The sequence below is a fragment of the Pinus tabuliformis genome, chromosome 1_2 (genome assembly GCF_031772625.1).
Source record: "Pinus tabuliformis cultivar Carrire ecotype Pingquan chromosome 1_2, CPIR1, whole genome shotgun sequence".
Taxonomy (NCBI): Eukaryota; Viridiplantae; Streptophyta; class Pinopsida; order Pinales; family Pinaceae; genus Pinus; species Pinus tabuliformis.
The window spans coordinates 10,090,264-10,103,436 of record NC_142298.1 but is presented as its reverse complement, the minus strand read 5'-3'; the positions used below and the strand labels follow the sequence as shown (position 1 = coordinate 10,103,436).

Here is a 13,173-nt window from a genome sequence, read left to right as displayed (position 1 = left end):
TTCAAGTACAAATTTTTTAGAGTGAAAAATACAATGTTATTTTCCATTGTTTAGATTTTATTTTTGAATGCTAAATAGAGTATATATCGGACCAAATAAAAGTTTTAACCATAAAAACTTAATTTTTTCATGATATATACATAAAAAAATTAAATGATATATAATATATACATAATTGATATTAAAATATTTTACATAAGTATCTAGCAATATTAATTTGTTTTTTTCGGTATTCAAGCTTCTGTGATCCATAATGAATTAAGCAAAGTCTTTCCATAGAAATCACATAAGAGAAAATTTTGGGCGAGGGGTTTCGAACCAACAAGTGTGGTTCATCATCAGGACCAGATGAAGCTGCAGGCCATGGCAAAGGCCTAATATTAATTCATTTTAAAATATTTTATTGATAATCCACATTGAATATTTTTTATATACAACATTAAAATATTTTATTTTAACAACTTTTTTCTATATATAGATATATATGAAGTTGATATCGATATAAATTAGTTAAAATAGATCTTCAAATAGTTTATTTAAATCTCTTGTTGAAATATTTTTGAAAAATATAAGATTTAAACATCTTACTCATACATTTTTTTACTTTTAATTACATTACAACATATTATTTTTTTTACTTCTAATTATTTTACAACATAATCATTTTTCATTATAGTCGCCAATTTTTTTCTATTTAAAACATAATTTTTATCTTTTATCATTATTTTAAAAAGAGCGAATATACATCCTCTCATATTGGACTATAGAATAACCTTCTCGGCTCAAAAATAATATCTAGTAAAATTCTCATCTTTCCTTATATATTCAGTACTATTAATAAATAAAAACTCAAAAAACAAATTAAAAAACATACATAAACACATGCATTATCTCTATTCAAACCCTTATCGCATAAAACAAGCATAATCATACACTTATTTATTATGGTTTTTGATGATGATGATGATGATGATGATGATGATGATGATGATGATGATGATGATGATGATGATGATGATGATGATGATGATGGTGGTGGTGGTGGTTACTGTCCACTGAGACCAAATTGGTCTATCGGACCTATAATTTCTTTCTTAGTTTCTAATTGTCTAGCTCCTTGTCTTTCTTGACGAGAGCTGTAGCTTTCTTTTTTTTTCTCTATGGTCTTCCAACTTTGTTTATCTTGCATCTCCTTCATCTCTTCTGATTCTTGGGACATTAGTGTCTTAGCTTCGCGATCTATTGTGTTTGTCCTTTTGAAGATAGTCGAAGAACAAGTTTGGTCTAGGAGATCTTCTTTGTTGTTAAATGGAGATTTATTTTGTGCAGTATTCGAACCCTCATAACTTGAGGGATTGTCGAGTTCACTCTTTTGTTGTTGGGCGGGGCTTTCCCCCTGCTTGTCTTGAGAGTTGTTTCTTTCTTGCCCGATTTCTTGTGATTCAGAGTTTTCTCGAGAGTATTCTTCTTTGATGACAGTGTAGTGTTCCTTTTGTGCTCCTTCCCACCATGTAGATCTGTTGTGATTTTTTTAGCAGAATTTTTCTAGGAGGCTTTTGGGCGATTTTTGGCTAGGTGGCCTGTCCCAAAGCAGGATCGACATCTGAAGAGAACACTTTCATAATCGAGTTTCTGGTTCCAAACATAGTCTTTACTTGTTAGGTGTATTTCAGCTGGGAATCCAACGTTGAAGTCCATTTCCACACAGATGCATGCATAGGTGGTTATGGCATATTCCTCTGTTTCTGGGCACCTGTAGTAAAATTTCCCAATTGCATTTCCAATGGCTTTTAGCGAAGAGAAATTCCAGAGATGCAAGGGTAGGTTTGACAATTTCAACCGAACTGGTGCTGAGGTTATCACTGTTTTTGAGGGATCGAATGATGGGTTTGATGGCCTCATGAATAGGCCCGATTTTTCCCAAAACCAAGCACTGGAATCTAAAATACATTGTCTGCTTTCAGGGTTTTCAAAATCTACTATAAAAAAAACCCCTAGCACAAGACTAGATATTTTATAAGAAAGTAGGTCTATTTTCTAAATATAATTTAAAAAACCATTCACATATCAAAATAAGATAAAATTATAAATTATAGTTAAAAGATAATTAATAATATGTAAATTATATTTTATTTTAAATTATGTATAATTATATTTATATTTTAATTTAATTAATTAATTAGATATTAAAAATGAAAATTTCAATTAATTATTTTTATAAATATTATTAAATTTCAATTATTATTCCTACTAAATTAAATTAATAAAATTACTACTAACAAAAAAATTTTAAATACCATCCTCTATTCAATAATATTATAATAAAACCCATATTGATTTGTCAATGATTTGGGATGGAATTTGATATATTTATTTTATATAGGTATGGGTAGGGATGGAATTTGATATATTTATTTTATATAGGTATCGGTAGCGATGGAATTTGATCGGTAGTATATATTTTATTTGGATTTTGATTATATTATATTTTATTTTATTTGGATTTTGATTATATTTATTTTATTTAGGAGGATCCGGTTGGAATTTGATGGGTGATTTGTTCGCTAAATACAATTAAAAAAATCGTTTCAGTCAACATTTATTTTTAAAATAACCGAAACAAGTATCAAGTTTCGTTCAGTCAACATTTATTTTTAAAATAATCGAAACAAGTATCAAGTTTCGTTAAATTTAACTAGTGGTGTTTTAAATTTGAAATTCCTACCAAAAGTCAGTTTTTATGTTAATTTATAAAATTTTAATTGGATTTATTTTGTTATTTTTTTTTGGTATTGTTATGGATATTGTTTAATGTAGCTATTTAAGTTTAGGTAATATTTAAAATTATAATAATCTTTTAAGTTCTTAAAATCTAATAATATAAAAGTTAGATTTTCATGTATATCTAATTTTTAATAATTTAGGTTAATTGAAAAGTGGCCAAAACATTGGAACATTGTTTTATAGGAAAGGTGAATTATTGTAAAATTCTATTTATGCTTAATCTTTTAAAAGGTTTGTTATAGTTGTGTTAAAAATGCTTATTTCTGACCAAAATAGATTATTCAAAAAAATTTAAGAAAAAATAATCTTGATAATAATATATATGTTATATGAATAGCTTGTTCTACCATGTTTTATTTTTGCAACTAGAATAGAATATTCAAAAAAATTTAAGAAATAATAATCCTATGTTACACTATGAAAGCCTTTTATATGTTTAAATAAAGAATCTAGTGTAACATTTCTCATCTTTGTGTGCGTGATGTAAATGTTTTTTTAAATTTAAAGGCTAAGAGAGGGACATGGATTTCATTGCTTGAGGTAGGAGATTGTTTGAGAGAATTGCAGATTTAAATATTAGTCCTTGGTTGGCTGAGGGGATTACTTGCTTGGGATGTTCAAGATTCCTTGTTGTAGGAACCCAAACTGTTGTTGACAATCATTAAAGGTTGGGTGTTGAGCCTTAAATGGATTGGTTCTCAGAATTAAATGGGGTTGCGAGAGAAGTACGCAGTGCCATGCTATGAGGCTCAGAAGAAGAGTTGGGAATCAGAAATGAACAAAGCATATAAAAAAAAAAATATTATCTAATTCCTCTAACTTTACTTGAGGAATTGGGTAAGCAGGTAGCCACCCCACTGAGGTAAGTGGGTTGGCACTTGTTACATCGAGTGAGCTTTAAATGAATAGTTGATAAGGCAGAATATTTTTTAAAGTTTTGCAAATGGGGTAACAGGCCCAATGGACTTCTATTAGAACAACTATAATATCATTAAATCCACTTGACTCAAAGTGGTCCCAAGATGGATGAAATTCATAGAAACTCTTGGTTGTTAGGTGTAAGTTTAGGGGCGGCTATTGATGCTATACACAAATTTTGATAGTTTCAATCCCATTTTTCTACCCCCGTGAATATCACTTGATGTGTGAGTGCTAAGTGGACTACTCAATGTCATGAGAAACTAGTAATTATGACTAATCCTCATGGAATATAAGTCATGCATGAATGATTTATTTTACATAGTTAATATTGAAAGAAATATTATGTATCTTGGACTGTGAAAGGCCCCACGTGCTTAAATAATGATTCAAATTAGATCTAAATAAATAATTCGAAAAGTATCATACTTGTTAAAATTATAGAAATAAAGTAGCAAGCTAAGCAAACTTGACTATAAAAGTAACTCTATGGTACAACATGCTTGAACCAAAAAAACCATGGACTATTAAATGGTAACCTTCTTGAAATAAAACCATTTCGTGGCTTACTATATAGAAACTAGATCATGGAGAACTTGTTATATACCTAGGGGGGATAATATGGGGTACAAAGGGAGGTACCCAAGGGAATAATGTAATAATGGGATGGGTCATAGTAATAAATAAGGTGGTTAACCCATCTCATGTAAGGGACCACAAGTAGTTAGTAATAATGTAATGGGCCCATGGTATTAGTTCGATGGTATGATGGAACCATGGTAATGACCCATGGTATTGTATGTATGAGGCCTATATAAAGGCTAGAGACTCCACATGGAGAGATGTCAAGGAATATTGTATGAACATGCATATGGCTTGTGGAGTGTTCTCCTTCCTTAAGGAGTGAATGTATGATGTTGTCCTACCTTAAGGGTTTTGAATCAATAAAGAAGCATTTCTATCTATTTCTATCTTGTTATTCTTGGGTTTATTTCTATTATCATATATTTTTGGGTTAGATCCATAACAAGTGGTATTAGAGCACTTTCTTGGGCAAAAGTGGAGATTTTCTTTTTATGTTTTGCAGGATTTTTGGGGCAGCGAGTTTGTAGATAAGATCTGTACATTTTTGGGAAAAATCTACAAACTCTAATTGCAGATCTGGATTCTTTGCGAAAAAATACCCGATTTCAAAAAAAAATCGGCCGAATCGGAGTCCGGATGAAGGAGATATCGCTAATCTAAAAATTAGTGGTGTTGTAGACATTTTTTCGGGGTAGTGAGTTTGCGGCGCAGATCTGTACATTTTGGGGCAAAATATGCAAAATCTAATTGTAGATGTGAATTCTTTGTGAAAAAAATACCCAATTTCAAAAAAAAAATCGGTCGAATCAAAGTCCGGATGAGGGAGATATCGCTGATTTAAAATCAGCTCTTTTTTCATAAATTTTGGTGATAGCGGGAGAGTTGCAGCGCAGATCTGAAATTCCAGTGCCTGGCTAAAGATTTCTATCACATGGGCAGATGCAGAATGGTTGTTCCATTTCCGAAAACAGATCATAATAGAGATTCTGAGGAATATGGACGAAATTGTGGCCATTTTAAATTTTCGCCAAGTAGGTGAATTTTTCTCAAACCCTCTTCATGGAAAATTTTACAGGAAAAGATGATAGCCCTACTATTGAAAAAATCATACAAAAACTAAGGAGCATATATGGGGTATTTTGGAAGTCTATAGTACTGATTGGTTTGAAAGAAGAGGCCGCCATATGGTGGAACTCACTTGGCATCAAAGACTTGTCCAAATTTTCAGATGAAGAATTGGAAAAACTCCTTATGGACAAATGGTCTCAGGCTAGAAAACAAGATAAGGGGAAACATGTGGGGTTATTTCCTACTGGTATATCCTTATTACAGGTTCATGGATTGATTCAGAAGGAGAAGATCGTTGTGTTTATAAATTCGAGTTGCAAGCAAAATCTCATAAATGTCAACTTGGCAAAAAAATTACAAGTGCCAGTGAACCACATGGAGCACACATAGGTTAATAATGAACAGGTGCAAGTTTATAAAGATTTGAAGATTTCTATGGACAAGTATGTATTGCATTCTGATTTTTATGTTTCAGATATGGCTAATGAGGATGTTGTTTTGGGATACCCATGGATGGAATCGGTGGGTACTATAAATATTAACGTGCAGAAGAAATTCCTGAAGCTCTGGTATAAAAAGAAGAAAATTACATTACAGGATATTTCCATCACTAAACAGGTAGAGTCCACGGAGGCTGAAGCAGAAGATGTTCTGGGGACTGACATATCCGATGATGAGCCATTGATGATCAAAAATCAAACACAAACAGAGGTTAAAGTAGAAAAGGATACAGGTGTTGATACATCAGATGAGGGCTCAGTGGTTGAAGTAATATTGGAAGATAAGACACCACAGCAGGCACCACAACATGCACCAGATAACAGTCAGGCTCCAGTAAGGGGTGAATTAAAGAAAAAGACACCGTGGGTTAAAACTTCAACATATCATCACCCACATCACCCCACAAGACAACAACCAACAAGGTGGCAACCAATTAGCCACAAGGACAACAGCCCCCACATGACAGATAGAGAGGAGCAAAGATCCACCTACTACACATCAACACAGAAAAGCTGCCACGGTCAACTTCCATCTCAAGCGAGCGAGGCACCAACAAGATCGAGGGTTCACCTTTCTCTTGGATGGCTAGATGCACGTGCATGGTACCAGTGGACTACTCTTTTGAGTAGATATTATTATTTGTGTTCTTCCCATGTTTCGAGGACGAAACATGCTAAGGGGGTTGGAATGTTATATACCTAGGGGGGATAATATGGGGTACAAAGGGAGGTACCCAAGGTAATAATGTAATAATGGGATGGGCCATAGTAATAAATAAGGTGGTTAACCCATATCATGTAAGGGACCACGAGTAATTAGTAATAACATAATGGGCCCATGCTATTAGTTCGATGGTATGAGAGAACCATGGTAATGACCCATGGTATTATGAGGCCTATATAGAGGCTAGAGACTCCACAAGGAGAGGTGTCAAGGAATATTGTATGAACAGGCATATGGCTTGTGGAGTGTTCTCCTTCCTTAAGGAGTGAATGTATGGTGTTGCCCTACCCTAAGGGTTTTGAATCAATAAAGAAGCATTTCTATCTATTTCTATCTTGTTATTCTTGGGTTTATTTCTATTATCATATATTTTTGGGTTAGATCCATAACAGAACTTCATAATGTTAAGCAGAAAATCAAACGCCTCTTCCCAAAACCACAAATACAACGACAAGAACCCATAGTGTTGATTATTTTAGAGCAAATCATCCTGATTTTTTGAAACAAGTAATTTCTGGAAATGGAATCTACTTGGCTACATTCATTTGTAAGTACGAGTCTATATGAAGCGGCTAGGTGAGTCGAGTCGGTGAGAGCGACTGCAAGTTGCCACTGCGCAGAAGCTACCAAAGTGTGTTGTTAAAGCAAACTACAGCCTATTGTGATGCAGAGTTTAGGCACAAAAGGAATCTGGTTCTAAAGGGGACGATTGAAACCCTAGCTGCATCAGAAAGTTGTTTCGCACAGAGCACTCGTGACTATGTCATTTGCACAAAGGCAGATCAATTGGTCTTCATTAGTAACCAAGTGATTTTTACTTTGGAGTTTCAGTGTCGAGAGGGTTTAGACCCAATGATTTTATAGATTTGTGTTGGTTGTTCCTTTTAGGGATTCAAACCGTGTCTAAGGGGAAGAGATTTGGGAAGGTTAAATGGTTCGATTTGACTAAAGGTTATGGTTTCATAACACCTGATGGTGGCAGAGAGGACATGTTAGTGCATTAGAATTCAATTCACTCCAATGGGATTTGATTGTTGGCTAAGGGAGAGGCTGTCAAGTACACAGTCAAGCATGTGAATGGCGAAAGTACCAAGGACCTTAATATTACGTGGCCTGATGGAGCCTTTATCTAGGGTAACAATGGAGGTGGCGGCGAAGGCCGAGGTAGAAATAGGGATGAGGGAGGCTTCGGTGTTGGTGTTTATGATGACGGCAGAGGTTTTAGAGGCAGTGGATATGGTGGTGGTGGTGGGTGGAATAGAGGTGGTAGTGGTGGTTGAGATGGTGGTCGTGGAGAGGTAGAGGAGGTGCCAGCATCGACGATGGAAGTTGTTACAAGTGCGGAGAGTCTGGTCACTTTGTGAGAGACTACACCATCAATGTTGGTGGTGGCAAGGGCAGTTGTTATCAGTCTGGTTACTTTGGTCTTTTTTCCCGAGATTTCCCTACCCATTAAGGTCTAGTTCTTTGGTCTACGGGTATATTGGGCCTCCTGGCAGTTATGCAATTTTTGTTCCTGGTGGCAACTTGCATGGTGGTCTCTCTGGCTATGGAGGAGGGTATTATGGCACACCTGGGTGACTGGGCCAAAGTTGCCTAGTGTTGGTAACTTCTTAATCTTATATATTGTTGTAACACCCTCCTCCCACATCTACCCAAGCAACCGGCCAACCGGGGTAAACATGTAACGAGAGGTCACTATGATATGATTCGACCTCCTAGGTAACCTTAAGGAAATGGAATAGATGGAACATCACACACAGTCATCCAACATCATCAACAGAACCCTCAAAAGACAAGTCAGCCTCCCAGAAAACCTGTTCATGGGCCCCACTGTTGTTCTGGACCTCTTAGGCCATAGTAGCTCTCATGCTATGGGCAAGGGAGCGACCAGAAACCAAAATTCACTGTCATAAGTTTACATGCCAGTGACTGTGGACCAAAATTACTAGTTATGTGTCAACGATCCTGGGATTTAAGCCACTTTTTCAAGCCCAGAGCCCAGGCCATTGCCCAGAATGGAATGAATGCTTAGAATCAAGAAAATTACAGGGAAACAATGATGCAAAAGCAATGAGGTGATCAAGACCTTAGCCAAACCCCTACTAGCCATGCCAGTCATTTCATCAAACATATCATGAACATGTAACCTATAGGTGTAAACAACATAATTAAGTGTATGGATCTCATACTTATCTGAGAATCACTATGAACCATTGGTTCCTCATGTCTTTTGTTGCATATTCATCTATTAGGTCATAGACACATTATCCATTCACATACAAGTAAAAGCATGCTGAGCGCCATATATAGTTGTTGTCATAAAATATACATATAACCAACATAATAGGGAAAGAAATATCAATAAAAACACAACCATATACACCACATATAATCCATCATAATACTCATAGAGATACTAGGAGATATCACCTTTCATTAATGATGCAAAATCCAAACCTGAGATGGGACTTCCCCGTTCCACCCGACCGTAGGATGGTTGAGACAAATCTCTCTTCTTCCATTCACCCTTGTGCCATATTCCAAGAATGAATGTGGAATCTCATAGAACACATCAATAAAAACTTAACCAGGGATTCCAGAGGTCATCCACCTCAACCCATCAAATAGTGATTTCAGCTCACGGTCGGACATCACAAAACCAACATCAGATCGATCTCTATCCCAGCCTTCCAGGGCTCTAGAGTGTTTGTTCCAACCCGACTTCCAGGACTAGTTACTCAACCCACAACTTATATTGGGCTCCAGGGTGTTCTTCCAACCAAGGCTCCAGGATTAGTAACTCAACCCACATATCTTATTGGGATCTAGAGCATTTGTCCAACCAAAGCTCCAGGACTAGTAACTCAACCCACCAAGGGCTCTAAAGTGATTGTCCAACCAAGGCTCCAGGACTAATAATTCAAACCAAGTTGTTACAGGGCTCTAGAGAATTTGTCCAACCATGCCTCCAGGACTAATAACTCAACCCAAGCCGTTACAAGGATCCAGAGTGTTTTTCCAACCAAGGCTTCCAGGAACTATTAACTCAACCCAAGCTAACGAAACATGAGAACCAACCAAAAAAAAGCAAGGAAATAAATCCACAATCTCCATGGCTATCCAAGAAATGGAAAGGCTAGGAAAATCCACTGTCAATCTAGGTAATCCTCCATGCCAGTGATAGACCATAACCAAGAAACCACATTCATGCCAAAACTAGTGAGGAAAGCATACATGTAACTGATACCTGCAAGAAAAATTGTTGTAGTTGTTGATGTCAATGTCTTCTTGTGCTTTCCTACTCTTCCTTTGTCTTCTTGCTCCAAGAATCAAAGTATGCCACAGCCTCCAAGAGTTCTCCAAGAAAACTAGTATCCAAGAGTATGAAAGAGAGAGAGAATAATGAAAGAGAGCTCCAACACTGAACTGACCAAATCTTGCCATTGATCCTCATAAGACTTTTTATTAATGAGGCCTCTATTTTCTTCATTTTCCAATATTTTCTTTCAATTTCCTCCTCACATGAAACATGTGATCTTTCACCTTCCTTTCTCCTAATTTCCATTATTTTCATAAATAAATTGCCAATAAATGTCTTATGTCTTTCCAAAGCCTTTTCCATTTCCGTTTCCAATTTCCTTAGCCATAATAAAACGAATCAACACCCATTAGGATGTTTCCTCCACCATTCAACTTGGAATACTTATCCCATCGCTGTGGCCTTATATATTTTTACATGGAATTTTCACCAGGGCTATTTCAGAACCCTCCCCCTTGGGGGAACACCGTCCTCAGTGTTTAGTGACACCTATAACCAACAAGTCTGTTGAAAACAAAACATGGTTCCCATGGAGCTTTATAACATAGCTCTTTGCAGTATTTACAATGACCACTACTGAAACATGGCGAACACATTGTTTACTGGAGCTTTATAACACATCTCATTATGGTATTTACAATAACCACATATACACATGCTCATTTGCCTCAACCAGCAAATAACCATACTGTCTATGGAGCTTTATAAATCTAGCTCGATACAATATTTACAATGATATACGCATATACACATTTTCTCAACCAACAAATAAAAAGATATGATGCCTGCATCTACAACAAGGGAATCCAGAGGCTCACACCTCGACCCTCAAGTAATACCAAGATTCATCTCCTTCCCAAGAAGTTCAGAATCCACTGCCACAGTCAAACTGCATCCAATGTTCAGTGCTATAATCCTGTGCCACTTGTCCTCTTAGTGAATAGTTACCGACTCATTGTTCCAAGGCGCACTCCCAATGTGCATATGATTCCATCTGGAGTGACCAAAACAAATCCATCCACAGACTTCCCTTCTCTGCTATACAATCCCTTGGCACTTCGGTCACCCCTTTCGTGCAATCACTCACCTTCCAAGTTCTATTGGCACCCCCATCTCGAGTAGTCCATCCCTTGGAAAGGCTTCCTCGCATCAGAAGATACAAAAACCAAGGCATATCCCTACCTCAAAACCATCATATCTGTCATAGCATGCTCATGGAAATCAATGGACACTATTGGGTACCAGTGTCCCACAATGGCCTTGCTCCTTAAATTATTTGCCAACATACTACTACATTTTCCAATTCCTTTTGCTGACGCTGCTAATTCTTGCAGTCTATTTCAACCACTCAACTAGGCATGTTCATGCATTCTTGTACCAAGCACATAGCTTCCATTAGATTTAAAATAAATTGAAATAAATTCACATCATACCTCATTGATAGCTCGTCAATAAGGTACATTTGCAATCTTGGTCACTTCTTGTCACACCAATTAAAACTAACATATTTGACCAAATCAACATGAATAAAAAGGTCTCATCAGGTTAGCTCAAAACATAACCATCATAGATCAAAATCATAAATCACATGTAACCATCATAAACCAGAATCATAATTTAAATGTAATCATCATATACCATAATCATAATCACATGCATAATAAAACTGAAATAATATACCGATACTTATCCTTTAATCAATCTTACTTCTGCCTTTGTTCATTTTTCGTACACACGCTAGGTCGGTTGCCACACCCGACAAACACCCAGTGCCTTCTCCTCAACTAGGTGCACATATACATAGTGTACACACATACAACCACACACGACATGCAACTCCATGCAATACATGCACCTACACCTGACATACAACACATACACCTACACCTAGTGCATAACACAATGCATACACCTACACCTAGTGCATAACACAATACATGCACCTACACCTGGCATACAACACAACATAATACATCTATACCTGATGTACAACACCGCACAATACATGCACGTACATAATGCACATACATAGTAGCTCATGCCCTCAACACAACATGCATGACATGCACACGCAATACCATGTGTGCACTAGTACCATATGTACAACATGTACATAGTACCACCTGTACACCGCACCACCTGCACAATGTGTGCACATCATCGCATGTACACGGCGCCACCTGTACAACGTGTGCACAATGCCATATGTACATTGCACCATTGTACAACGTGTACATAATACCACATGTACACAGTACCACACACATGACATGTAAACGACACCATATGTACACAACACCACTTGCACACACTGCCACTTGTACAACATGACCATAGCACCACATGCACACAACACCACTTGTACAAGCATGCACACCACACCATAAGTACATAGCACCACATGTACAACATGCATGCAACATCACTTGTACATAGCACTACATTTCCAACATGTACATAGCATCATCTGTACAAAGCACTACATATCCAACATGTGCACAGCACCATATGCACACAACACTGCATATCCATCATGCACACAGTACAATATGTACACAACACTGCATATCCAACATGTACATAGCACCATCTATACCCAACACTAAATATGAAACACTATTTATACTACACCATGTACATAACATTACATAGTCAACATGTACACACACTAAATATACACCACACCGATTGCACACAACATCACAGGTGCAACAAGTACAACATATATGACATATGCACAACATCATACCACACATCCAAAACCACACTGACTCTTTACCAAGCAACCTTGCTTCCAGTGTCTTATACATGCTTGTCCCAACATGTCGCAAACCACACTGCTTTCATTTTGCTGATGTTTCCATCGGTATAACCTGTCCATAACATAAGCATAGGCATAATACAAACACAAAATATAAATTCATATTCACATGATACTGACCTCATATGTTTGTCATGACTACTCTTCCCACTTGATTCCTCATAGACCAAGAACCTCTTCATGTTAATTGCCTGCGTAAGAAAGCATTCCTCCACAAGAATGATTCCTGATGACCTTGTCAGGCAATGACATAGATACATGTACACATACATACATCATAAAATAATAATGATCTCGTGAGTCAACGTCATACATACATACATATGTACATATAAACATTAGCATAAAATAGTCATGATTCATGATCACCCTATCAAACATAACATACATGCATACATGTATACATATGAAAACATCATCATAGTCATGATCATAACATAATTACCAGATA

The 13,173-nt window shown here is 36.5% G+C and overlaps 1 pseudogene; it reads left to right on the top strand.

Moving 5' to 3' along the window:
* Positions 1–7,142: 7,142 nt before the first annotated feature.
* On the top strand, positions 7,143–8,035 carry LOC149204058 (uncharacterized; annotated as a pseudogene).
* Positions 8,036–13,173: the final 5,138 nt, after the last annotated feature.